This window comes from Schistocerca cancellata, chromosome 1 (assembly GCF_023864275.1).
Source record: "Schistocerca cancellata isolate TAMUIC-IGC-003103 chromosome 1, iqSchCanc2.1, whole genome shotgun sequence".
Classification (NCBI taxonomy): domain Eukaryota; kingdom Metazoa; phylum Arthropoda; class Insecta; order Orthoptera; family Acrididae; genus Schistocerca; species Schistocerca cancellata.
In genome coordinates, this window is record NC_064626.1 from 928,243,853 (window position 1) to 928,271,738 (window position 27,886).

Consider the following 27,886-nt stretch of genomic DNA (forward strand, 5'->3'; position numbering starts at 1 on the left):
AGGTTTCACACCTTCACTACGCAAAAACCGAATAACAGAACGCTGCTCTTCCCTGGTGCAAGTCGCAAGTGGAGCGGCCATCTTTATACTGATACTGCGACGGTATGTGTGCATCTGCACTATACTGCCACCTACAGGCCATTCTGCATGCTGTTTGTAGTACGCTTACCAACCTACAGGATAACGGCGTGAAATTTCGATTTGTTATTACAAATTTAAGGTTTTCGTTTGATTCACCCTCGTAATAAAGTGGAACACCTACAGCCGCCCTTACGAAGTTATTTATTATATGGCTAACAGTTTCGCGGCGATATGACAGCAAAATTTTCTCGGGCTTTCAGCCGCGTCACGTGATTATACACTATCCAGTCACAGACTTATCAAAAGCCTGAACAACAACGTTTTGCATCGCAGACCATAGTAAGACGTACAGGAAGAAAGTCAGTGATAGTCTGGCCAGCTGCGCTAGGTTTCTCGGCTGAGGATCTATGGCGCGTACAGTCCGATCAAGGTGGTCCCACAAATTGTGGATTGGGTTTCAATCCTGGGAATTTGGTGGCCAAGGAAGTACGGTAATCTCATCCTAGTGCTCTTCGATGCAAGCACGTATACTGCGAGCTGTGTGACACGTTGCGTTGCCCTGCTGGTAGAGGCCATCGTGCCGAGGAAAACCAAACTGCATGTAGTAGTGGACATGGTCCACTAGGATAGATGCACATACCTGTGTCAATTCATTCTGTCCTCCAGAACGGCAAGATCACGCAGGGAATGGCACAAAAGCATTCCACAGACAATAAGGCTCTCTCCTGCGGCCTGGACGTCTCCGACGACTGTTGCAGGGTGTTTGCTTTCAGACGCTTCACGCCACACACGCCAACGGTGATCTGTTCGATGGAGCTTGCATCGTGATTCGTCTGTAAAGACCACGTGTCACCAACCGGTGGACGTTTAGTCGCGGTACTGTCGTGCACATTCAAGTCTTCGTCGCCCGTGAATTGAACCAGGCGCCAGCGCTGAGCCCCGTACGCAGCAGTATTCGCAGAACCGTCGTTGATGAGACGCTGTTGGTAGCCCGTTGTTTCTCTTTGACGGTCAGTTGCTCAACAGGTGCACGTCTATTAGTCGCTACACATCCCCGCTGTCGCCATATGCCCCTGTCATGTATGGCCCACGGTCAGCCACAGTTGGCTCGGCCCCGCTTTTGAATAGCGCCATTGTGCCAGGCACGGCACAGTTCAACCACGGTGGCACGAGAACAGTTTACAAACATAGCCGTTTCGGAAATGCTTCCATTATTGGCCCGAAAGCCAGTGATCATACCCTTTTGGGGCAAGCAAAACCACTTGTGTTGCTATCAGTATCACGCCTGTATACGGACGAGGCCATTTATTTATTTATTACTGCTGGCAAATTGAATCAGCAGTCTCGTTACCTCATCTACGTTGTATAAGACAAATTTTATTTTTGCGGATCTTAAACCCTGCATTCATTCAATCACTATTCCCTTTTGAATAAATAAGCTACAGATAGCAGAAAGCCTTTTCATTGTTTATTTAAAGTACGCAACAGTAAAATTGAAAATTATGAAACTGCCGCTAGAGAAACTCAAGTGAATAATTTTTGAGCAAAATGTTGCAACAACCAATCCGAATTAAGTATGAATACGACTGGCTGAAATAATCAGAGAACAACGAAACAATGTATGTAGAGTAAATTACTATCAGTTTTTGAAACGTGCACGAAAATTGTCTAACTTAAGCTTATTATGCACGAAAATAAACTTTCTACAAGGCAATATACTTGTTTTTGAAGAAACAATGTAACCTTTTCTGACAACTATTTTATAGCAGTTTTCGGTTTAATTTAATGTTCTGCGTGGTCATCGATAACGGTTTAATCGTTAGCTCAAACAGCATATAACTTTGTACAGGGCTAGGCATAATTCTGGTTTAATAATCGTATTGTTTTGCACGTCCAAAGATTATTCGATGATTTTAAGCCACTGGGGAGTAAAATTTTGAACGTGTAGACAGCGTAACGACCGTCAACCGTAATAACCACTTTTTTTTAATCATACTGAAATGTAGCGCTTATAATGCAACACATTTCTATCAAACAGAATCTCATGTGCAAACGCGCCATTTTTCGCACCTAAAACCCGAGCGATGAAACATTTTCGCAGTCGCTTCTTTACTCCAAGAACATAATTTTTGTTATCATGTATAACACTTGAAACCGTCTCAGCACGTGCGATTCACTTGAAACCGGATTTTACGTGCAACTTCAGAGCACTACATCGTGGCAACGGATAAATGCTTTTACAAAACAACAGGACGGCCATTAATTGCACGTATTTGTCTACCTTACTACACGATTTGAACCGATTCGCATAAGTTTGGAACATAAAAGTGGTGCGCGTAAAAAACTTACAAAAACCATGATTTTTCACGTAAAATCCGAATGTAGCTCGATTTTTGAAAGCAAGTTGTCAGTTTTATCGCTACAATGCATTTTGTGTTTATATGATTCACTTTCAGCTGGAAAATCGGTCTTGTTTTTAAGCGCGTGATATTCCGCTTGAAAGCTTTACTGCGCCATGCGTTCCAACTTGGTTTTTCTGATTCTAGCTGTCTTTTCTAGACGTGTACATCATGGATGAAACGGAGAATCCATGTCATTACGTGCAACGGTTTCCAATAGAAACTGTATTTCGATCCGTTAATGGGACACACCCATGCTTTATTAGCTATGGCTTATTTGTATATATTTCGTATCTCTGATAACGGGTCACAAGAGATTCGTTGTAGGAATCAAGTTTTGGGTTTCTGAGTTACCCCACGCCACCATAGCACGGAAGATTGTAATCTCTCTGTCGAAGTGCCACATGATATCAAATCTGCTGGATTGTTTGTGGTAGGGCCATTGCGATGGCGTTAGAATTTCGTGGATTTAAGTTACTCTGTTAGCAACAAACGTTTTCCAGAGATTTGGGTAGCTTCTTATCCAGCCAAGAGCCACAATGGAATCGCTCCACATTATTGTGTTAGCTATGTCAAATCCGGATGACTGGCGGAATATCTCAGAAGGGTGGACCCCAGAGTAGGGCAGCTAGTAATTCATGCCGGGGAAACGTTACCCTTTTGATAGGAGACACTCTGGTTTTACTCACAACCAAACGGCAAAAAGTATTTTTGGTTTCGGATGTTCGGATCTACAGCACAGCTCCGTATTTACTTTCTGAGGCATCACAAGAAACACGAATTTGTGAAATTCGCTGTTTTTGACAGTGCAGACCTACCCATCTGAATACTATAAAGTGATTGCAGATGAATGAGTTGTGATGTCCAGTACTTCCATCAAGTCGCTAAGTCTTGAAGCAAGATCTTGTCCCAATACACAGGGTGGTCCATTGTTCGTGACCGGGCCAAATATCTCACGAAATAAGCGTCAAATGAAAAAACTACAAAGAACGAAACCAAGTCTAGCTTGAAGGGAGAAACCAGATGGCGCTATGGTTGGCCCGTTAGATGAAGTTGCCATAAGTCAAACGGATATCAAATGCATTTTTTTAAATAGGAACCCACATTTTTATTACATATTTGTATAGTACGTAAAGAAATATGAATGTTTTAGTTGAACCACTTTTTTCGCTTTGTGATAGATGGCACTGTAATACTCAAAAACATATGGCTCACAATTTTAGACGAACAGTTGGTAGCAGGTAGGTTTTTTAAGTTAAAATACAGAACGTAGGTACGTACGTTTGAACATTTTATTTCGGTTGTTCCATTGTAATACATGTACCTTTGTAAACTTATCATTTCTGAGAACGCATGCTGTTACAGCGTGATTACCTTTAAATACCACATTAATGCAATAAATGCTAAAAAATTATGTCTGTCAACCTCAATGCATCTGGCAATACGTGTAACGACATTCCTCTCAACAGCGAGTAGTACGCCTTCCGTAATGTTCGCACATGCATTGACAATGCGCTGACCTCGTGATGATTGGGTGTTGTGTGATGTCCTTAGTTAGGTTTAAGTACTTCTAAGTTCTAGGGGACTGATGACCATAGCTGTTAAGTCCCATAGTGCTCAGAGCCATTTGAACCATTTTTGAACAATGCGCTGACGCATGTTGTCAGGCATTGTTGATGGATCACGATAGCAAATATCCTTCAACTTTCCCCACAGAAAGAAATATGGGGACGTCAGATCCGGTGCTTCGACGACCAGTCCACCTGTCATGAAATATGCTATTCAATACCGCTTCAATCGCACGCGAGCTATGTGCCGGACATCCATCATGTTGGAAGTACATCACCATTCTGTCATGCAGTGAAACATCTTGTAGTAACATCGGTAGAACATTACGTAGGAAATCAGCATACATTGAACCATTTAGATTTCCATCGATAAAATGGGGGCCAGTTATCCTTCCTCCCATAATGCCGCACCATACATTAACCCACCAAAGTCGCTGATGTTCCACTTGTCGCAGCCATCGTGGATTTTCCGTTGTGCACAATAGTGCATACACTCCTGGAAATTGAAATAAGAACACCGTGAATTCATTGTCCCAGGAAGGGGAAACTTTATTGACACATTCCTGGGGTCAGATACATCACATGATCACACTGACAGAACCACAGGCACATAGACACAGGCAACAGAGCATGCACAATGTCGGCACTAGTACAGTGTATATCCACCTTTCGCAGCAATGCAGGCTGCTATTCTCCCATGGAGACGATCGTAGAGATGCTGGATGTAGTCCTGTGGAACGGCTTGCCATGCCATTTCCACCTGGCGCCTCAGTTGGACCAGCGTTCGTGCTGGACGTGCAGACCGCGTGAGACGACGCTTCATCCAGTCCCAAACATGCTCAATGGGGGACAGATCCGGAGATCTTGCTGGCCAGGGTAGTTGACTTACACCTTCTAGAGCACGTTGGGTGGCACGGGATACATGCGGACGTGCATTGTCCTGTTGGAACAGCAAGTTCCCTTGCCGGTCTAGGAATGGTAGAACGATGGGTTCGATGACGGTTTGGATGTACCGTGCACTATTCAGTGTCCCCTCGACGATCACCAGTGGTGTACGGCCAGTGTAGGAGATCGCTCCCCACAACATGATGCCGGGTGTTGGCCCTGTGTGCCTCGGTCGTATGCAGTCCTGATTGTGGCGCTCACCTGCACGGCGGCAAACACGCATACGACCATCATTGGCATCAAGGCAGAAGCGACTCTCATCGCTGAAGACGACACGTCTCCATTCGTCCCTCCATTCACGCCTGTCGCGACACCACTGGAGGCGGGCTGCACGATGTTGGGGCGTGAGCGGAAGACGGCCTAATGGTGTGCGGGACCGTAGCCCAGCTTCATGGTGACGGTTGCGAATGGTCCTCGCCGATACCCCAGGAGCAACAGTGTCCCTAATTTGCTGGGAAGTGGCGGTGCGGTCCCCTACGGCACTGCGTAGGATCCTACGGTCTTGGCGTGCATCCGTGCGTCGCTGCGGTCCGGTCCCAGGTCGACGGGCACGTGCACCTTCCGCCGACCACTGGCGACAACATCGGTGTACTGTGGAGACCTCACGCCCCACGTGTTGAGCAATTCGGCGGTACGTCCACCCGGCCTCCCGCATGCCCACTGTACGCCCTCGCTCAAAGTCCGTCAACTGCACATACGGTTCACGTCCACGTTGTCGCGGCATGCTACCAGTGTTAAAGACTGCGATGGAGCTCCGTATGCCACGGCAAACTGGCTGACACTGACGGCGGCGGTGCACAAATGCTGCGCAGCTAGCGCCATTCGACGGCCAACACCGCGGTTCCTGGTGTGTCCGCTGTGCGTGTGATCATTGCTTGTACAGCCCTCTCGCAGTGTCCGGAGCAAGTATGGTGGGTCTGACACACCGGTGTCAATGTGTTCTTTTTTCCATTTCCAGGAGTGTATTATGCCGGTTTACGTTACCGCTGTTGGTGAATGACGCTTCGTCGCTAAATAGAAGGCGTGCAAAAAATCTGTCATCGTCCCGTAATTTCTCTTGTGCCCAGTGGTAGAACTGTACACGACGTTCAAAGTCGTCGCCATGCAATTCCTGGTGCATAGAAATATGGTACAGGTGCAATCGATGTTGATGTAGCGTTCTCAACACCGACGTTTTTGAGCTTCCCGGTTCTCGCGCAGTTTGTCTGCTACTGATGTGCAGATTAGCCGCGACAGCAGCTGAAACACCCACTTGGGCATCATCATTTGTTGCAGGTCGTGGTTGACATTTCACATGTCACTGAACTCTTCCTGTTTCCTTACATAACGTAACTATCCGGCGAACGGTCCGGACACTTGGATGATGTCGTCCAGGATACCTAACAGCATACATAGCATACGCCCGTTGGGCATTTTGATCACAATAGCTATACATCAACACGATATCGACCTTTTCCACAATTGGTAAACGGTCCATTTTAATACGGGTAATGTATCACGAAGCAAATACCGTCCGCACTGGCGGAATGTTACGTGATACCACGTACTTATGCGTTTGTGACTATTATAGCGCCATCTATCACAAAGAGAAAAAGTGGTCCAACTAAAACATTCATATTTCTTCAGGTACTACACGAATACGTAATAAAAAATAGTGGTTCCTATTTAAAAAAAAAACGCAGTTGATATACGTTTGACCTATGGCAGCGCCATCTAGCGGGCCAAACATAGCGCCATCTGGTTTCCCCCTTCAAGCTAGACGACTTTCGTTCTTTGTAGTTTTTTCGTTTGGTGCTTATTTCGTGAAATATTTGGCCTGGTCACTATCAATGGACCACCCTGTATACCTTCAGCACAATGTAACTTGAAAGAGAACTTTTCCTGTTATGAATATCGCTGAAAAGATGCCATGAGGATCAAAAAATATCGCTGTCGTGTGCAGTAAATGACGTTGGTTTGCGGGACCATCTCGTAATGTATTGTTGGTTATGAGACGGTGATATAACAGTATTAAATCTGATTTCGTATGTTCTTTAACTGATTGCGTTCCGTTTTCCGTATGCCCTTTGGCGTATTAGAACCTGTAGCCCGTTTTGCCACTGGAAGTTATATTTGTTGCAAAAGACCGGTCACTTGATAGCATACCGGTGTGACCGTATTGTTCTCCTCGCAGCTGGCAGCAGTCATCAATGAAAGTGTTTTTATCTATAAGCTCTGGTGCAAAAGGATAAGTGCCTTTAAGCTTTGTAGCCAATTCGTGCAACGCTGCAGGTAGCAGAAATAAAGCTGCACGTGAGACCAAATGGTAAACGACATTATTTGTAGTTTGCCAAATTGCGTCTTCTTTCTTCTCGACAAGAAACCAGAAAAATCGCATTAAATTTCTATCCTTTATATTCAGTGAAAGTCGTAAGAAAGCTTGAGTGCCACCTCCAACAATGACCTTTTTATACAGCCTGTAACGAGTTAAAGTTGATAGTATTTCAGGCAACAAATTCGGTCTTGAATCTAGTGTGTCATTAAGTTGCGGTGCATCATTATCTCGTGATGATGTGTCAAATACAATGCTCCATGTTGTAATTCCCAGTCTTTCACTTTACACATTGTGATGAGGAAGATAGAGTACACCATTCGAAGTATCTTGTATACTGATCCTTTCAACGTGGTCATTCTGAATATAAAGCATCATATGTGACTAATACATTTCACGCAAATGAACGTTAATAGCAATTTTTGTTTGTAACGACATAAAATGTCTTTCTGCGTTGCAACGATGTGAAGAAAGGATCATATCCTTCTTTCTTAGTAACGAAACCACCCTCGTACCTTCCACAATTTGAAACATGTCATAGAAGTTCTGCAAAACGGCGGCATGTTTCGGTGAGAGTGGTCGTTCTTGTTGTTCTTTTAGCCCCATCAGTTGTCCCAGAAGTGACGCATGTTCTTGTCTAAGGACGCAGAATCTTCGTTTAGGTGCACATAGCTAACAATAACTTGCCTAACAATAACACTTGACCTGCGCCCACTTAAAATCAGCCCAGATCTAGAAGGAAGAAGAACTGCTGAATCAGTAAGGTATATTGTTGTTCACCATTTATTTCCAGTATTGGCCCGTAACTACAAGAATTTCAATGGGTAATGGTGTTCCTCGTCCTTGAGATCAGCAAATTGCAGCTTATGGATGTTAATATCTTGAGGAACACTTCGAAGTGATAAGTACGTGTTCCTACATTCGAAGGTGGAGGAAGTCAAGGTATTCTTTGTTCAAACTTCTGTCAGCTTGAAGTGAACAAGCCTGCGATTTTTTGACATGAAAGTTGATGACTAAAATCCCACAACAGCTAATGGCTGATGGGTAATGACTCGTATTTGCAAGCTGTTGACGGAATTCGTGCTGATGAAGCTGCAATGGCTCCCAGTGTACGTTTTTTTTTTTTCAATCCAGTCGGACCTGTGATCCAAACAGAGGCAGTTTGAAGATACGTAAAGAGAGGTCGCTGAACATCAGTCTTTCCCACTGAGACTCGTGTTTCTTCATTGCAGATGATATACGATGATACCCTTTACATCTAGAATAAGCTACTTTGCTTTTTCTTTGCTACATTCTTTGATGTTATACCCCATATGTAGACACAAGAAACATTTGTCGCTCTTATCCTTGATGACCGATACCTTCGTACACTCTTGCGGCCAACGAAGATATGAATCACAAAACACCCAGTATTTGTCTTCTCTTTTCGTTTTTCGACCTCGCTTCTCCCCTTTTGCATTCAGCAGCGGAGTCGCAGCTGTGGCTGTGAATATATCTCAAATACTACAACCTATAATCTTGTGAGTAATCATAGCTCCTTCAACTTCATCGTCCTAAAATTCCATTAGCTTCATGACGTGGCTTTCAGCAACCCTCTCTCTTCTAGTGTGAATGTGTGTGTGAAATCTTATAGGACTCAACTGCTAAGGTCATCAGTCCGTAAGCTTACATATTACCTAAATTATCCTAAGGACAAACACACACACCCATGACGAGGGAGGACTCGAACTTCCGCCGGGACCAGCCGCACAGTCCATGACTGCAGCTCTTGAGACCGCTCGGCTAATCCCGCGCGGCTTCTAGTGTGAATAACGCAGCGTCTGACTATATCTTCCGGAATCGAGCGCAGAATTTTGGGTGCTAACATGAACCCATAATAATCTACATTTTCCCCTAAGGCTCGTAAGGCTTATATGCTTTAGTTACATTCGAAATACGTAGCGTTCAATGTATCTGTGGCCGCACGTGACACCAGTTTCAAGGTAATCGAGATGAGCCTGTATTATACGGTTTTTGTCTCCATGGCGAGGTACTAACATACTTTTGGTTTCCTTATACGAATCCCCAGTGATGGGAATGCCTTCAGCCAAGTTATTTCGCTCTTCTTCCAAATAACCCCGAAGCAAGACGTGGTTGTCTGTAGCTGAAATCGATGGATCCCTGTCGATGAATGACTGAAACTGTTCCCAAAATCGAGACCTCTTCTCCATTTTGTCTGAAAATAACTGCAATTTGTTGATGGAATTTTGACAGTGTGTGTTACAGGATTCAGAGTTGCTGTCACGGCTGAAGCTGGTGTCGGATCTGTAACTGCTGATGACCAACTGTAGTTGTTGTTGTGGTCTTCAGTCCTGAGACTGGTTTGATGGAGCTCTCCATGCTACTCTATCCTGTGCAAGCTTCTTCATCTCCCAGTTCCTACTGCAACCTACATCCTTCTGAATCTGCTTCGTGTATTCATCTCTTGGTCTCCCTCTATGATTTTTACCCTCCACGCTGCCCTCCAATACTAGATTGGTGATCCCTTGATGCCTCAACACATGTCCTACCAACCGATCCCTTCTTCTAGTCAAGTTGTGCCACAAACTTCTCTTCTCCCCAATCCTATACAATACTTCCTCATTAGTTATGCGATCTACCCATCTAATCTTCAGCATCCTTCTGTAGCACCATATTTCAAAAGCTTCTATTCTCTTCTTGTGCAAACTATTTATCGTCCATGTTTCACTTCCATACATGGCTACACTCCATATAAATACACTCCTGGAAATGGAAAAAAGAACACATTGACACCGGTGTGTCAGACCCACCATACTCGCTCCGGACACTGCGAGAGGGCTGTACAAGCAATGATCACACGCACGGCACAGCGGACACACCAGGAACCGCGGTGTTGGCCGTCGAATGGCGCTAGCTGCGCAGCATTTGTGCACCGCCGCCGTCAGTGTCAGCCAGTTTGCCGTGGCATACGGAGCTCCATCGCAGTCTTTAACACCGGTAGCATGCCGCGACAGCGTGGACGTGAACCGTATGTGCAGTTGACGGACTTTGAGCGAGGGCGTACAGTGGGCATGCGGGAGGCCGGGTGGACGTACCGCCGAATTGCTCAACACGTGGGGCGTGAGGTCTCCACAGTACATCGATGTTGTCGCCAGTGGTCGGTGGAAGGTGCACGTGCCCGTCGACCTGGGACCGGACCGCAGCGACGCACGGATGCACGCCAAGACCGTGGGATCCTACGCAGTGCCGTAGGGGACCGCACCGCCACTTCCCAGCAAATTAGGGACACTGTTGCTCCTGGGGTATCGGCGAGGACCATTCGCAACCGTCTCCATGAAGCTGGGCTACGCTCCCGCACACCGTTAGGCCGTCTTCCGCTCACGCCCCAACATCGTGCAGCCCGCCTCCAGTGGTGTCGCGACAGGCGTGAATGGAGGGACGAATGGAGACGTGTCGTCTTCAGCGATGAGAGTCGCTTCTGCCTTGGTGCCAATGATGGTCGTATGCGTGTTTGGCGCCGTGCACGTGAGCGCCACAATCAGGACTGCATACGACCGAGGTACACAGGGCCAACACCCGGCATCATGTTGTGGGGAGCGATCTCCTACACTGGCCGTACACCACTGGTGATCGTCGAGGGGACACTGAATAGTGCACGGTACATCCAAACCGTCATCGAACCCATCGTTCTACCATTCCTAGACCGGCAAGGGAACTTGCTGTTCCAACAGGACAATGCACGTCCGCATGTATCCCGTGCCACCCAACGTGCTCTAGAAGGTGTAAGTCAACTACCCTGGCCAGCAAGATCTCCGGATCTGTCCCCCATTGAGCATGTTTGGGACTGGATGAAGCGTCGTCTCACGCGGTCTGCACGTCCAGCACGAACGCTGGTCCAACTGAGGCGCCAGGTGGAAATGGCATGGCAAGCCGTTCCACAGGACTACATCCAGCATCTCTACGATCGTCTCCATGGGAGAATAGCAGCCTGCATTGCTGCGAAAGGTGGATATACACTGTACTAGTGCCGACATTGTGCATGCTCTGTTGCCTGTGTCTATGTGCCTGTGGTTCTGTCTGTGTGATCATGTGATGTATCTGACCCCAGGAATGTGTCAATAAAGTTTCCCCTTCCTGGGACAACGAATTCACGGTGTTCTTATTTCAATTTCCAGGAGTGTACTTTAAGAAATGACTTCCTGACACTTAAATCTATACTCGATGTTAACAAATTTCTCTTCTTCAGAAACGCTGTCCTTGCCATTGCCAGTCTACATTTTATATCCTCTCTACTTCGACCATCGTCAGTTATTTTGCTCCCCAAACAGCAAAATTCCTTTACTACTTTAAGTGTCTCATTTCCTAATCTAATTCCCTCAGCATCACCCGACTTAATTCGACTGCATTCCATTATCCTCGTCTCTGACAGAATTACAATGTCATCGGCGAACCTCAAAGTTTTATTTCTTCTCCATGGATTTTAATACCTACTCCGAATTTTTCTTTTGTTTCCTTCACTGCTTGCTCAATATACAGATTGAATAACATTGGGGAGAGACTACAACCCTGCCTCACTCCCTTCCCAACCACTGCTTCCCTTTTATGTCCCTCGACTCTTATAACTGCCATCTCCTTTCTGAACAAATTGTAAATAGCCTTTCGCTCCCTGTATTTTACCCCTGCCACCTTCAGAATTTGAAAGAGCGTATTCCAGTCAGCATTGTCAAAAGCTTTCTCTAAGTCTACAAATGCTAGAAACGTAGGTTTGCCTTTCCTTAATGTAGCTTCTAAGATAAGTCGTAGAGTCAGTATTGCTTCACGTGTCCCAACATTTCTACGGAATCCAAACTCATCTTCCCCTAGGTCGGTTTCTACTAGTTTTTCCATTCGTCTGTAAAGAATCCGCGTTAGTATTTTGCAGCCGTGACTTATTAAACTGATAGTTCGGTAATTTTCATATTTGTCAACACGTGCTTTCTTTGGGATTGGAATTATTATAATCTTCTGGAAGTCTGAGGGTATTTCGCCTGTTTCATACATCTTGCTCACCAGATGGTAGACTTTGGCAGGACTGGCTGTCCCAAGGCTGTCAGTAGTTCTAATGGAATGTTGTCTACTCTCGGGGCCTTGTTTCGACTCAGGTCTTTCAGTGCTCTGTCAGACTCTTCACGCAGTATTATATCTCCCATTTCATCTTCATCTACATCCTCTTCCATTTCCATAATATTGTCCTCAAGTGCATCGCCCTTATATAGACCCTCTATATACTCCTTCCACCATTCTGATTTCCTTTCTTTGCTTAGAACAGGGTTTCCATCTGAGCTTTTGATATTCATACAAGTGGTTCTCTTTTCTCTTAAGGTCTCTTTAATTTTCCTGTAGGCAGTATCTATCTCACCCTTAGGGAGATAAGCGTCTATATCCTTACATTTGTCCTCTAGCCCTGCCTGCTTAGCCATTTTGCACTTCCTGTCGTTCTCATTTTTGAGACGTTTGTATTCCTTGTTGCCTGCTTCATTTACTGCATTTTTATATTTTCTCCTTTCATCAATTAAATTCAGTATTTCTTCTGTCACCCAAGGATTTCTACTAGCCCTCGTCTTTTTACCTACTTGATCCTCTGCTGCCTTCACTACTTCATTCCTCAACGCTACCCATTCTTCTTCTACTGTATTTCTTTCCCCCATTCCTGTCAGTTGTTCCCTTATGCTCTCCCTGAAACTCTGTACAACCTCTGGTTTAGTCAGTTTATCCAGGTCCCATCTCCTTAAATTCCCATCTATTTGCAGTTTCTTCAGTTTTAATCTACAGTTCGTAACCAATAGAATGTGGTCAGAGTCCACATCTGCCCCAGGAAATGTCTTACAATTTAAAACCTGGTTCCTTAATCTCTGTCTTACCATTATATAATCTATCTGAAACCTGTCAGTATCTCCAGGCTTCTTCCACGTATACAACCTTCTTTCATGATTCTTGAACCAAGTGTTAGCTATGATTAAGTTGTGCTCTGTGCAAAATTCTACCAGGCGGCCTCCTCTTTCATTTCTTACCCCCAATCCATATTCACCTACTACGTTTCCTTCTCTCCCTTTTCCTACTCTCGAATTCCAGTCACCCATGACTATTAAATTTTCGTATCCCTTCACAATCTGAATAATTTCTTTTATTTAATCATACATTTCTTCAATTTCTTCGTCATCTGCAGAGCTAGTTGGCATATAAACTTGTACTACTGTAGTAGGCGTGGGCTTTGTGTCTGTCTTGGCCACAATAATACGTTCACTATGATGTTTGTAGTAGCTAACCCGCATTCCTATTTTCCTATTCATTATTAAACCCACTCCTGCATTACCCCTATCTGATTTTGTGTTTATAACCCTGTAGTCACCTGACCAGAAGTCTTGTTCCTCCTTCCACCGAACTTCACTAATTCCCACTATATGTAACTTTAACCTATTCATTTCCCTTTTTAAATTTTCTAACCTCCCTGCCCGATTAAGGGATCTGACATTCCACGCTCCAATCCGTAGAACGCCAGTTTTCATTCTCTTGATAACGACATCCTCTTGAGTAACTAATCTTAGTCTTTCTAGATGTCTTCCAGAATTGCCTTCCTAGCGATGTCTACACATTCCTCGCACCTATTGATATCGGCGTCAATGTCTGTGCCGGGAAGCAGATCCTGAATTGCATCGTCAAGCACTCTCAAACGACCTGACGTCATTGCAGTCGCGTCCGAAAGTACTCATAAACTATGTAAGTAGGCTGTTTATGTTTTCTTATTGGCAACGTTACGTAGCGCTCTGTATGAAAATCACTGGCTGTGCTGTGTGCAGTCTGTGGCTAGTTAGCATTGTTGTCTGCCATTGTAGTGTTGGGCAGCTGGATGTTAACAGCGCGTAGCGTTGCGCAGTTGGAGGTGAGCCGCCAGCAGGGGTGGATGTGGGGAGAGAGATGGCGGAGTTTTGAAATTTGTTAGACTGGATGGCATGAACTGCTATATATATCATGATTATTGAGGTAAATACATTGTTTGTTCTCTATTAAAATCTTTCATTTGCTAACTATGCCCATCAGTAGTTAGTGCCTTCAGTAGTTTGAATCTCGTATTTAGCTGGCAGTAGTGGCGCTCGCTGTATTGCAGTAGTTCCAGTAACGAAGATTTTTGTGAGGTAAGTGATTTGTGAAAGGTATAGGTTAATGTTAGTCACGGCCATTCTTTTGTAGGGATTTTTGAAAGTCAGATTGCGTTGCGCTAAAAATATTGTGTGTCAGTTTAAGCACAGTCACGTATACAATTCTTCAAAAGGGGACGTTTCAACTATATCTTCTCGTATATTTCTTTCATCAGTTACCGAACTGAAACGTGTTACTAGCGTTATTTCGGTCTTTCGTTTCCTATTCAAGTTCCATAAAAATATGTCTATATCTGTCTCCGTCATCGTACTTTGAGCTGATGTCGAACACAAACAATCAAAGAGTTTATGCAAGAAACTGTGCATGTTGCGCTGTCTCAGATTACCGTTACGAAGTAGCAGTCGAAGATTCTAGTACAACAAACAATAGACGTCGCTGTTTGCGCTACAATATATGCTAATACTGTCACTACTCATTACGTTACTAGTCAGAGTTATATAATACAAAGATTAATGTAATACAAACAGAGGATTTATTTAACCCTCAACCGGCCTTATGGTCTCGGGTGCGAAAGCTACAAATCTCTTTCAACTCTAGTGTTTCTAGAGGGTACGCTATTCTGCGCTCGTTAAGTGCAGAATGTTAGATCTGTTCTTGTGCTATTCTTGCAACAGGAAGGTGGTGTGTTTTGCCAGCAGGATAATGCACTCGCCCACGCACTGCCCATAAACTCATCGTGCTCTGCAAGAATTGCAGCAACTTCCCTGACCAGCACTATCTCCGTACTTGTCTCCAATCGGGCGCGTGTGCGATACGATGGGACGAGAAATGACTCGTGCCACATGTCAACCAACAACTCTTACATAGCTACGGGAACAGATCGAGCAGGAATGGCATAACATATATCAGGACAGTATTCGCCGTCTGCACGATCGATTGGATGTCATAGTCAGCGCATGCATTGTGCCCGTGGTGACTACACCAAGTAAAAATATGACAGTTTCAGTGTGGGTCGACACCCGGTACCTCAGAACCGCTTGAGCCATTTATCTGAAACTGTAATCATTCCATGTACTCCATATGCACTGTTGCTACAATAGACGTCGAGTGAACTGGAAACTTCTAAAAAGGTGTTATTTTTTTCCGGCAGTGCATTTGCGTGTTTCAGTTCTGTAGTGGAGATACCGTCTAGTTTTAATTACCATCTGCCCTTTAAATACAATATTTGTTGTTTAGTTTGCAGCTGCTTTATGTTTTTGCTACGAACATTATGTTCGAATCAAACGCTTTGTGCCAGAAACTCTGCTACCCAACTTTCCTCCGGAGTCATAGTGTACAGTTAAGGGGAGGTTTACTATCTCTGACTCGAAAAAAGCATGTTCTTTGAGAATTGTTTTCTGGGGACGTGTTATAGATATCAATGTCAAATTTGGTCAAAATGTTTATTGATCTTCCATCTACAACTGGAATTTTTTCGACCGGAAATGTCGAAGAGCGAAGGCGGAAGTGCCGTCGGAAGGAAACAAAATGTCGATGTAGACCTTCACGCGCGGTATGTCACAGGTCAAACGGCTCGTCTGAAATCAAAGTTGAGTTGACGCTACGAAATATATAAAATTCTATAGGAGTTGTCTCTTAAGATATTTGGACCATAGGAAACAAAATGGCGGCTATTTGAAAAAAATAAGGTTTTTTTCATCGATTTTTCGACTTCGTCAGCCAAGTAAAAATATACATAGTTGATGGATCGGAATAAAAGTGGTTCAACTCCTAGACAATTCAGTTAGCTTCGTCGGAAACTAAGAATTATGCCAATCGGGTCAGTAGATTTGAAGTTACCATACCGCGCGATAAAAAGAAGTCGAGAAAAACGCGTTTGAAGTTTGGGTCAATTCTAATGTCCGATACCACCCGTCGGCTTGGACCAATGACGTAATGTGCTATGTTATTTTGTTTCTTCCACAGATTGCTGTCGATGAAAGTTAAATGATGTCTGTGGATTTCCTCGTTACACGCGTATATTAAAACTTCGATGTAGATTGTTTTGTTTTGGTCTCGTAATTTGTTTTCAGAATCTTTTGTTAAGGGAAGTGTCGTCATTTATAAGTAGGAGTGATTTATATGGTATTGATTTCTCACACTGTTCGTTATGGATGAGTCGGTTGTTTTTACTGTGAAAATTCTGCTTCAGAAAATGAGTGACCGGACATCAACTATAAAATTTTTGCAATCATTGGGCGTTATTGCTGAATTTTGCAAGTGCAGTGTGTGTGGTAATTATATGGTTTTGACGAAGGTTGCGCCATCACAAACTTCCGACGAATACATGTGGAGGTGCAGAAAAAATAACATATGGAGATCCATACGCAGGGGGACGTGGTTCGAAAGATCGAGGCTGAATTTAGAAGTAATTGTCATGCTAACCTACTATTTTTGCTATGAATATTCTTGTAAATCTGTCATGCACGAAGCAGGTGTTTCTTGTGGCACTGTAGTCGACTGGTTCTCATTTTGTAGAGAAGTCTGCGGAGAATTTATAAATTATAGGGGGTCATTGGGGGGAGGGGGGGCAGGGGTTATAGTTGAAGTAGATGAGTCACATTTTGGAAAGAGAAAGTACGAAAGGGAGCACGAGGTTGTTGGGCTTTGGGTTTTTGGAGTAGTAGTTTCTGGAGGAGATTGTGCTGATGTTGTATTTAGGAAGTCTTGACATCTTTAACAGAAGAATATGTTGAAGAAGGTTCTGTAGTCATGTCAGATGGGTTTGCTTCATACAAGAGGTTGGGTGACAGGGGTTATCATCATTTGCTTGTGAATCACAATGTTCAGTTTAAATATTATAACACGGGGGCATGTACTAATACTATCTAGGGGTATTGGGGAGAGTAAGAGGTCCATGATTAAGGAATTTGTTGCTAGCGCACTCGAGCAGATGTAATTTCGATGGATTGCTCACGCGCTGCCTGCGATATGTAAGCTATAAGAGAATCTAAGACCAAAGAGCAGTGTTGACTGCAGTAGGAACTGTGTAGTCGTTGTATTAAGTTGCTGCTAGCGAGCAGTCTGGTGTATCGTGTTGGCTGGGCCGGTCGTGGTGGAGCGATGGTGGAGCCTGAGCGTTATAGCATGACGTAAATGCAGCCTCGCGCATACGTAGTATTGTTATATCAAGTCCCATGTAAATGTTTTTATTTAAAAAATCTCTTAATAATAATCTTTCTCATAAAAAGTAACTTTAGACAATCATTCTTTTCAATTTAAAGAATTTACTAATTTCTTCAATCCTTGGTCATCCCGATCATTGAAAAGAAAAATCAGTTGTTTCTTTTTATACATGACAAATCTATCGGACAGCATTTCACAGAGCTGCGCCAGAAAAATTTCATATAGAAGCAGATATATATGCGTTATCCGGCGACTTCATTGAGGTAAGATTTTTCAATTTATTCAGAATGATCTTTCAGGGCCATGACGCAGCACTGCTGACGTCTAAAATTTACCAGTTTAAATTCACAGTCATTATTGAAAGGTTGTAAGTGAGCGACAATTTTATTGAGAGGTTAATCACATTGTAGTATTGGTAGGTTACGGAATTTATCTGTTGGTAGGTTACGCTAAATGTCAATGTTATGGTTATATTTTTTACTGTTGGGAGGTTTCGGAACTTTTACTGTTGACAGGTTACACTAAATGTGAATATTATTCATATTATTTTACTGTGGGGAGGTTACAGGGGCTGTGAAACCTGCTGTCGGGCGGGAAAGAGAAGGCTTTCAGTTTTGCAAGGCCATTTAGATGAATACTGCTGGAGGAAGAGTGTTCCTAAAGGTTATTGTTTATTTCCTGCATTTATGAAAGTTGTCAGTAAAATGTACAAGCCTCGTTTTGTTAGTTAGGTGTTAGTTGGTCTGATACTTTCCTCTTGTTTTGCGTTGCGTTTTTTTAAGTTACTGTATTTTGCGAGTTCCACTTTTTTGATTTTTCTGGAGGGAGGTTATTCTGTCCTTTTAATAATTTCTGGTTACAATGGTTGGGCCGAGAGGTATTGGTGTTTCTTTGCCGGATGGTTTGTGCCATTGACTCGTGGTTTCATTTTTTCTTTTTTCTTTCAAAATTTTGCGTCTGATTGAGGGCGGGTGGTAGAAAACAGCTGATTCGGACGGTACCTCATTCGTGCGAGACAATTTGCGTTTTTTATTATTTTCTTCATTTGTTTTCTGGATTTTGCTTCTTTCGTAACAGTTTCACCTTGTAACATTAGTATTTTCTGTTACGTTCTTATTTCGTTCTTGTCAGCCTCGATCTTTGACTCCTTTGGAAGTTCATATGCGGTAAGTTTCTTTTCATGTAGCCACCTTTATGTTTTCCTTACCGATGTTTCTGCTACACTTTCCTTATTTTTACTGTTACTCCTGCTGTATCGACTTTATTGAGTGTTGTTTTGGAGCTACTGTACTTGGTGTGACTTTCGTGTAGCGTAGTTATCGGTTGCAAGGTTTGCTCATTTTTGTGTGTTATTACCTGGCGTGTGCAGTAATGCACGTAAAGATTTTCATTTCTTCAAAGTCTAGTCGTATTCTGTAGGTCACTAACAAGATTATTTTTTAAGCACGTTTCTGATATGTTTTAACATTTTTGCGCAACAAACAGCTGTATTGCAATCGATAACCACAAACGAGTTCCTACATAGGTTGCTTCTAGTTACCGATTCCAAATATTCGACCCTTCATTATGTACACCGTTTTTGCAGTACGTGCGGATAATATAATATATGCACTCGTAATTGCTCTCGTGTTCTTAGTTATTTCAGTCATTTTTCGTTTAAATGAAATTCGCTCGTAAATAATAGTCGCGTTAAATGTATTATTTTATGGCATGCTACATTCGTTTGTTTATGACTACGATCCGTTCCATTCATAGATAGTTCATTGCACCATCTTTGCCTTACGTCTGACGTCGTTGGTCAAGGCCGACGGGTGGTATCGCACACTAGAATTTATCCTGAAGTTTTGACTACATACAAATGCAATATTATCCAACTTACGTTCAATCTGCTATTCCGGGATCATAAACTAGTCCTTCCACTTCCCCAGAGAGGGTGTTCTGTTCGAACTGAGCCACCCTGCGCTGCTCCAGAGCCTCTCCTACGGCCGATCCAAGCGATTTTCGGCCGCTTGAATCCGGTGGTCGTCCGAATGCTTGGCGAACTGCGTCGAATAGAGTCCTAGGGTGACGTCCATCGTTGTCATGGTCTTCAGAATTGCTGAATACCCTTCGTTGAATCTGCTCACTGCCAGGAAAGTCGCACTCTCGACAGTCTTCGCACCAGAATGCAAATGCTTGGGGGCTAACTTCCAAACGCATGCGTTCAAACTTTCATTTGAATTTTTTGTGTTTCCTCCCAAGCACCAGTACAATAACTCGTCCTCCGAAAGGGCCTCGTTGATGGGATGAATCACTTTTTGAACTTCTGTGGAGAGCGGGTGGTCGTGTTGATATCCGGTAGCCTCTGCAATGAGCCACTTGCACCAACTAGTTTCCCCAGCCGGACAATTTTGGTGTTGTGCGTAGTCATCCGTCGAACACTTGTGGAAATACGTCGCCCAAATTGCCTTCTTCATCTGTTCCACCGAATTGGAATGCCGTCGGATTGCCAAGCCGTAGTACGTCGTAAGCTCCTTGATTACTTTATCACTTTTAGTCATGGGAAAGCACATAGAATAATATTAATTAAGTCCGAGCTCTGGCCTAAAATTAGGAAATAAGTCCTTAACCTTTTTTAAAAAACGTTGAAGTGACGTCGTACGTCTCTTCACGCATATACGCTTAACTTTGCATACCATTTTGGTAGCACCTGGTAGCACTAATCACATTGACCTCCGTCGGTCAATAGGTAATAAGGGCGATGAAAGCGACGTTGTACGTTCTTTCACGCATGTTTATTAAACCCGTTAAATTATTTGACCTTTCACGTAAACAGCTATTAGAACATAAAGGTAATTTGCCTGTTCCACGCTATATGCGTTCACAGACCTCACTTGATTAAGTTTCATGGTTCAGTACCTCAAGTACCCGATTTTAAGAAACTAGTTTAGCTTTGATTCTTTTTACACTATTTTGGTACATATCTGATAGCACTATTCAAAATCACCTCTGAAGGCCATTAGATATTAAGGGCGATGAAGGCGACGTTGTACGTCCTTTCATGCAATTACATTAAGCCTGTCATACTAATCTGACCCTTTTCTGGTCAGTAGCGCTTAGAATTATATATAGTAACTTTACACGCTTATCCAAGCGTAGTCATCAAATATTATCACCGGCCCCAAGTAATTGAAAATTGGATTATTCATCCCCCAAATTTTTAGCCTGCTTGTAGCTGATGGTATTTTGTCTGTCCTGCGTGCATGCGTTTTGACCATCCGTGGAATTTGCTATCCCACATATATAGTTTCAGTCTATCCACGTTCTATAGTTCAATAAAATCGTCGTCAAGCTAGAACATTATACACACACACGAATTAACTTCCTGCGCCTTTGATCCGGTCATCGGATCACTTTCGTAACACATTTTATGCCAATCACATGGAAGAAGACGATTTCTCAATTTGCGCTCGGTAAGTGAAGAATGTTGTTAGATCTGTTCTTGTGCTATTCTTGCAACAGGAAGGTGATGTGTTGGGCCAGCAGGATAATGCTCTCGCCCATACACAGCCCGTCAAACTCAACGTGCTCTGCAAGAATTTCTGACATTCTCACAGCCTAGCTGCCGGCGCCACCTCATTTTACCTGAGAGCCCGCGGCCCAACGAACGTTGGGTGGGGTGAGGAAGCACGCTTTGAGCAAAGTACAGCTATTGACATGGCACACATCTACCGTTTATTTTACATTTTATGCGAGTCTTTTTGGGCGGTCTGTATTAATGTTGGACCATGCCTCTTTAGGCAATTTGTAGCTTTAATGTGTTCCGAAGAAGGCGTGGTTATCCGCGTCGAAACCTAGGTCAACATCCGGTTTCTATTTGCAATCGAGTCAGATTCTTTATAATCATTAAATTATTCACGATTGCGGACGAGCTGCAATGTTTAAAGTTCTCATACGAAATCGTATCCCAGATCATAACTCCAGGTGTAAGTCCAATCTGTCTAGCACGCCGACAGGTTGGTTACCGGCCCTCAACAGGCATCCTTATGCCTAACACATGACCATTATTGGCACGGTTCCAGAACCAGCTTTCATCAGAAAATACAACAGACCACAACCCAACCATCCAATGAGCTCTCGCTTGACACCACTGAAGCCGCAAATGGCGGTGGTTTGGGGTCTGTGGAATGCACGCTAACAGGGTGCCTGGCTCGGCGCTGTCCGCGAAGTACCTAATTTCTAACAGTTCATTACGTCACCGTGGGGAAACTTCCTTTCAAATTACTGCTGCAGATACCGTACGATGTACTAGAGCCATACTCAGAACACGGTGGTCTTCCCTTTCGACAGATGACCCTGCAGCTTACGCCCTTTCACTCCAAACAAAAAAAAAAAAGTCTTCCCTTTCCGTAACGTTAGTGGCCATCCAAGACCGGTCTTCTCGCGACCGTATATTTTTGTGATCACCTTTGCCGGGGTCATATACAGTGGCTACATTCCAGCTATGTCTTCCTGCATTATCGCATAAGGAACATCCAGCATCTCGTATCCCTATTACACGACCTCGTTCAATCTCAGTGAGGTGTTGATAAAGACGTCTTTGTCGGCTTAAAGGCGTTCTTGACTATCATCAACTCGTCAAATCCAATCTCAAAGGTAACTAATTACGCTCAAGACCGCCACAGAGTGTGTTTAAAGCTTACCTGATTTGCATCCTCATAGTGGCGCTAACAGCGGCCCTCATACGCGACTGGCACGAAATTTGGTTCAAATGGCTCTGAGCACTATGGGACAACTTCTGAGGTCATCAGTCCTCTAGAACTTAGAACTACTTAAACCTAACTAACCTAAGGACATCACACACATGCATGCCTGAGGCAGGATTCGAGCCTGCAACCGTAGCGGTCGCGCGGTTCCAGACTGTAGCGCCTAGAACCTCTCGGCCACTCCGTCAAGCGCACGAAATTTGAATAGGTATCATCTTTCAGATGCAGAAACAAGCCTGCCAATTTTATTTTGTGTCGGCCAACTCCTTCTTGGTGATGCGATTTTTGTTCCGTTGTTGAATAATTAACTCAGGGGTGAACGCAGAACAAGAGCTGAAAAATGTAAATGTCAGCGACCTGAATAAAGACATCCAAACTCTGACGTAAACCTATATACTCAATGTCAAAAACGGGTTTCCCTGGCAGATTCTGAGAATTTTCTGTAATAATATTTGTACCCGAAGCTGCTAAACAAAGGATTACAATTTCAGAAAAATTGGATGATTTATTCAACAGAAAGGGATTCACAAACTGAGCAAGTCAATAACGCGTTGGTCTGTCTCTGGCCCTTTTCTGAACAGTTATTTGGTTTGGTATTAATTGCGGGAGTTGTTGGATATCTTCGTAACGGATACCGTGCTAATTCCTGTACAAATGGCACACTAGATCGTCAAAATCCCGAGCTAGTAGGAGGGTCCTATCCATAATGTTCCTAACGTTCTCGACTGGGGAGAGATCCGGCATCATAGCTGGCCAAGGTAGGGTGTGGCAAGCACGAAGACGAGCAGCTGAAACTCGACGTGTGTGGTCGACCTTTATGTTGCTCAAATGTAAACACAAAATGGCTTGCCATGAATGGCAACATAAGGGGGGCGTAGAAAATCGTCAACGTAAAACTGTGCTATAAATGAGGGGCAGATGACAACTAAAGCGGCCCTGCTATGGAAAGATACGGCACCCCAGACCACTACTGCTGGCTGTCGGGCCATATGGTGGACGGCAGTCAGGTCCGTATCCCACCTCTGTCCGAGGCGCCTCCAGTTACGTCTTCGCTATTATCAGGACTCAGTTCGATGCGGTGCGCATCACTGAAGACAATTCTACCTCTTGTTAAGGTTTTCGTGGCCACTTGTTGACAAATTGCCTATTGGCTTCTGTCTCTCGTTCTTCAGCCGACGTTCATCTGATGATTTACTGACGGTTCACCAGCACGAGTAGCTGGCATTGTCAAAGCTTCACCCTCGATTGCCGGTGGTGAACTGGAACCGAGCTCGCGGCCGCATACGATATGTACCTAGCCCGCCAACGTCCGAGGGCTTCTCCGCGGTTATTTCCGGTGAGGTTCTCCTCTTGCTACCTGTGACGGTCGTTCGATGCAGTACGGGAAGCCAGTATCCGTTTACCTTAAGGCTTTCCTCTTTCTTGTTGAACCTGTTCGCGTGTTTTTGTATTTCTACAGCTTCGCTGAACAAGCGGGTGTGATAGTGCTTTTCTACAACCAGAACTTCCCTGTCGGCGAATTTTATTACGTGGTCGGTCTCACTCAGTGCGTCCTCTGCCGCGGCCGATTTCTCCACATGCCCCAACCTGCAGTGTCACTTATGTTCTTTGATCCTGATGTTGATTGATCGTCCAGTCATTCCGACATACACTTTTCCGCATGTGCATGATATACGGTACATTCCCGACAAAAGAGAAAAGGGACCCACTTTCAAAGTTGGAAATATACCGTATACCATTGTAACGATTCATGCTGAATGTTACTTAAGTTTCTTCTGCCTGGTTCACTGATGAATGATTGGGAAATTTTCATGCTTCACAAAATTTATTAACATTCATTGACATCCGAACTGCACACTCGTCATGTAAACAAAACACAGACTGACTTCACTGATCTCATTGACTTCCAAAAGTAACTTCAAAACTGACTTGTCGCAGCATCGCTGCATCGATTTATATAGAATTTTAACAATAGCTTCCAAAATTAAGCATTATTAATTTTGTACAATTTTTTCGTTACAATCAAAATTTACAAAACGGAAGGAAACTGATCTCACAACCGAATAAGGTATAAAATACAATACTGAATGACAATCTTTTATTGTAATATCTGTAGTTTTCCATGAGAAAATCATTCTGAACTTTAATTACAACAAAACCTCTTGTATTATTTTAGTTACATAATTAATTACAATTAGGATCTGATTGCTAATATTCAACGACAGTACAAATCTCGTGCTTCATCCGTCCACATACGCAAAACTTACAAATAAGGCCTCATATTATGAAAACAGGAATACTGTGCGATGTAAACAATTAGAGAGTTAATTAGAAATGTAATTACAAAGGATACTGATTACAGAGGAAGACATAAAAATAAATAACAAATGAAAGTACATCGTTTGGTATAGCTTTTAAGCTGTTTCTCAAGATAGTGTGGTCTTCTGTTGCTGGATTTTTAGATTAGCATTTTGCTAATTAGAAGCATTGATTTTTCATGCTAATGTCTCTGCAGTCTCTAGTTATTTATTGCTAAGGGCTTATTACTTCAATTTCTTGATTAGTTACTTAATTTAGTATATGTAAATAATTTTATGAGTGACAACAGTCGACCGATAATTTCGACAACTCACGTTCTTCCTGAACATTCCACACGCCTTCGCAATAAATATCAAGTTTTTTTTTTTTTTATCAAATAGGACATATATATATAGGAAGCACTAAATTGTCTGATAACTAACCGGATGCATATAGAAGAAGGTGGTATCGGACATTTCATATGAGTCCTGGGAGAGAATGTACCGTTATACCACGTACATTGGGAAAAGTTTATGTCGGAATGACTGACGAGCACTCAATACCAGGATCAAAGAACATAAGCGACATTGCAAGTTGGGTCAGATGGAGAAATCGGCCGTGGCAGAGCACGCACTGACTGAGACCGACCACGTAATAAAATTCGCCGACACGGAAGTTCTGGCTGTAGAGAAGCGCTATCACACCCACTTGTTCAGAAAAGCTGTATAAATACAAAAAAATGCGAACAGGTTCAACAAGAAAGCGGAAAGCCTTAAGTAAACGGATCCTGAGTTCCCTTACTGCCGGTCTGTGTGGCCGAGCGGTTCTAGGCGCTACAGTCTGGAACCGCGAGCGCTACGGTCGCAGGTTTGAATCCTGCCTCGGGCATGGATGTGTGTGATGTCCTTAGGTTACTTAGGTTTAAGTAGTTCTAAGTTCTAGGGGACTGATGACCTCAGAAGTTAAGTCACATAGCGCTCAGTGCCTTTTGAACCTTACCTTACTGTAGCGAACGATCGTCGCAGGTAGCAAGAGGAGAACCGCACCGGAAATGACCGTGGAGAAGCCCTCGGACGTTGGCGGGGCAGTTACATATCGTGTGCGGCCACGAGCTCGTCTCCAGTTCACCACCGGCAATGGTGAGTGAAGCCTTGACAATGCCAGCCACTAGTGCTGGGGAAACGTCAGTACAATCATCAGATGAACGTCGGCCGAAGAACCCGAGACAGAAGCCAATAGGCAGTCTGTCAATTCTATCTCTGTCATTGAGATTACATACTGAAGACGTGTGTGGATACACTCGTGACAGCGGTGGGGTACCAACCTGACTGTCGCCAGTCACATGGCACGGCAACCAGGAGTGATGGTATGGTGTACCCTGTCTTCATTTCTTTTCTTAGCTGGTTCCCTTTAGTTGTTCAAATGGTTCAAATGGCTCTGAGCACTATGGGACTCAACTGCTGAGGTCATTAGTCGCCTAGAACTTAGAACTAGTTAAACCTAACTAACCTAAGGACATCACAAACTTCCATGCCTGAGGCAGGATTCGAACCCGCGACCGTAGCGGTCTTGCGGTTCCAGACTGCAGCGCCTTTAACCGCTCGGCCACTCCGGCCGGCCCCTTTAGTTGTGACCCGCGGCATCCTTACAACACAGCAGTACGTCGACAGTATTTTACACCCCTTTTTGTTGCTCTACGTGGCAAGCCATTCTTAGCTCGCACTTCAGCAAGACAAACGGTGACACTCTCTACTGCTTGTTTTCCTGCTTGTCAAACCTGATCTTGGCCTGCTCGTTCACCGGATCTGACCCCAACGGAGGACGCTTGGAGTTTAACAGGCAGGGCGCTCAACCAGAGCGGGATTCTAATGATTTGGCGTGCTAGTAGAACAACAACTCTATGAATCAGTGCCAAGTCGAATAACTGTTTGCATAAGGACCAGAGGTGGACCAATGCTTTATTGACGTAATCAGTTTGTGAAAGTTATCCTTCCGAACAAATCATCCAATTTTTTTGAAACTGTAATCACTTGTTTGTCTGTAAATGTACATCAGATTTGCTGATCTCCGTCCCATTCGGATAATTCCTTTGTGGTGCATGGCTGGGTGTTGTGTGCTGTCCTTAGGTTAGTTAGGTGTAAGTAGTTCTAAGTTCTAGGGGACTGATGACCATAGATGTTAAGTCCCATAGTGCTCAGAGCCATTTGAACCATTTCTTTGTGGTGCGTTGTTTTTATCTTTATCTTAGAGGTGTTCGTATTAAATCTTCCCATGTACTATCCGTGAATAGAGCTGGTATGTGACATACAGGAAAGCACGCATTACCGAGCTACACTATCTGCCGTGTACAGGTATGTACATATTTGTAGTTACAGGCAGTGAGCGGAACTGCTAAGCCGCTTCAAGAGGAGTTAGGTTGACACGGAGAGTGGCTCGAAGGCGGAGAGCAAGAAGAGGAGATAGCGAGCGGCAATATCTCCGGGGCCGCATTCAGCAGCGCCGCCGCCTATCTGGCGTTCCAGCGGCTGGCGCGCGTTGCGGGCAGATTGCAGAGGCGGATGTCAACCCGCGGCGCAGTCACGGCGCGCCTGTCACCTGTCAGCCACCGCAGACCAGCTCCAGCTCCAGCTCCAGCTCCAGCGGCGCACCGCTCTGCTCCCGTCGTGACCGCACGCCGTCTCCCACGTCGCCTCGTTCTTCCTGGACGGAGACGAGATACTGCGAGGCACGCATATAGATCACCCGTCGGCAAATAGGCCTGCGCCGATCGAGATTTCAACGAGCGGTCGCCCGCTGATGGAAGCAGCGACAACGACGCTACCGCGGCAAAACAGCCACAGACACACGTGAGGCCTCCTGCACTGGGTGCTGTCCAGCGCTGAAGCTGATCACCTGCATGGGATATCGTTATTCACCTCACACCACTTGTTTGTCACCTAGTGGGTGTCCCGCAAAGAGGTATATACACTGCTCGAACTTGATTATCTGCATCTACCTCCACATCTACATTTGCATGGATACTCTGCAAATCACATTTAAGTGCCTGGCAGAGGGTTCATCAAACCACCTTCATAATTCTCTATTATAGCGCGCCGAAAGAATGAACACCTATGTCTTTCAGTACGAATTTTGATTTCCATTATTCTGTCGTGGTTATCAATTTTCCCTACGTAGGTCGGTGTCAACAAAATATTATTGCATTCGGAGGAGAAAGTTGGTGATTGGAATTTCGTGAGA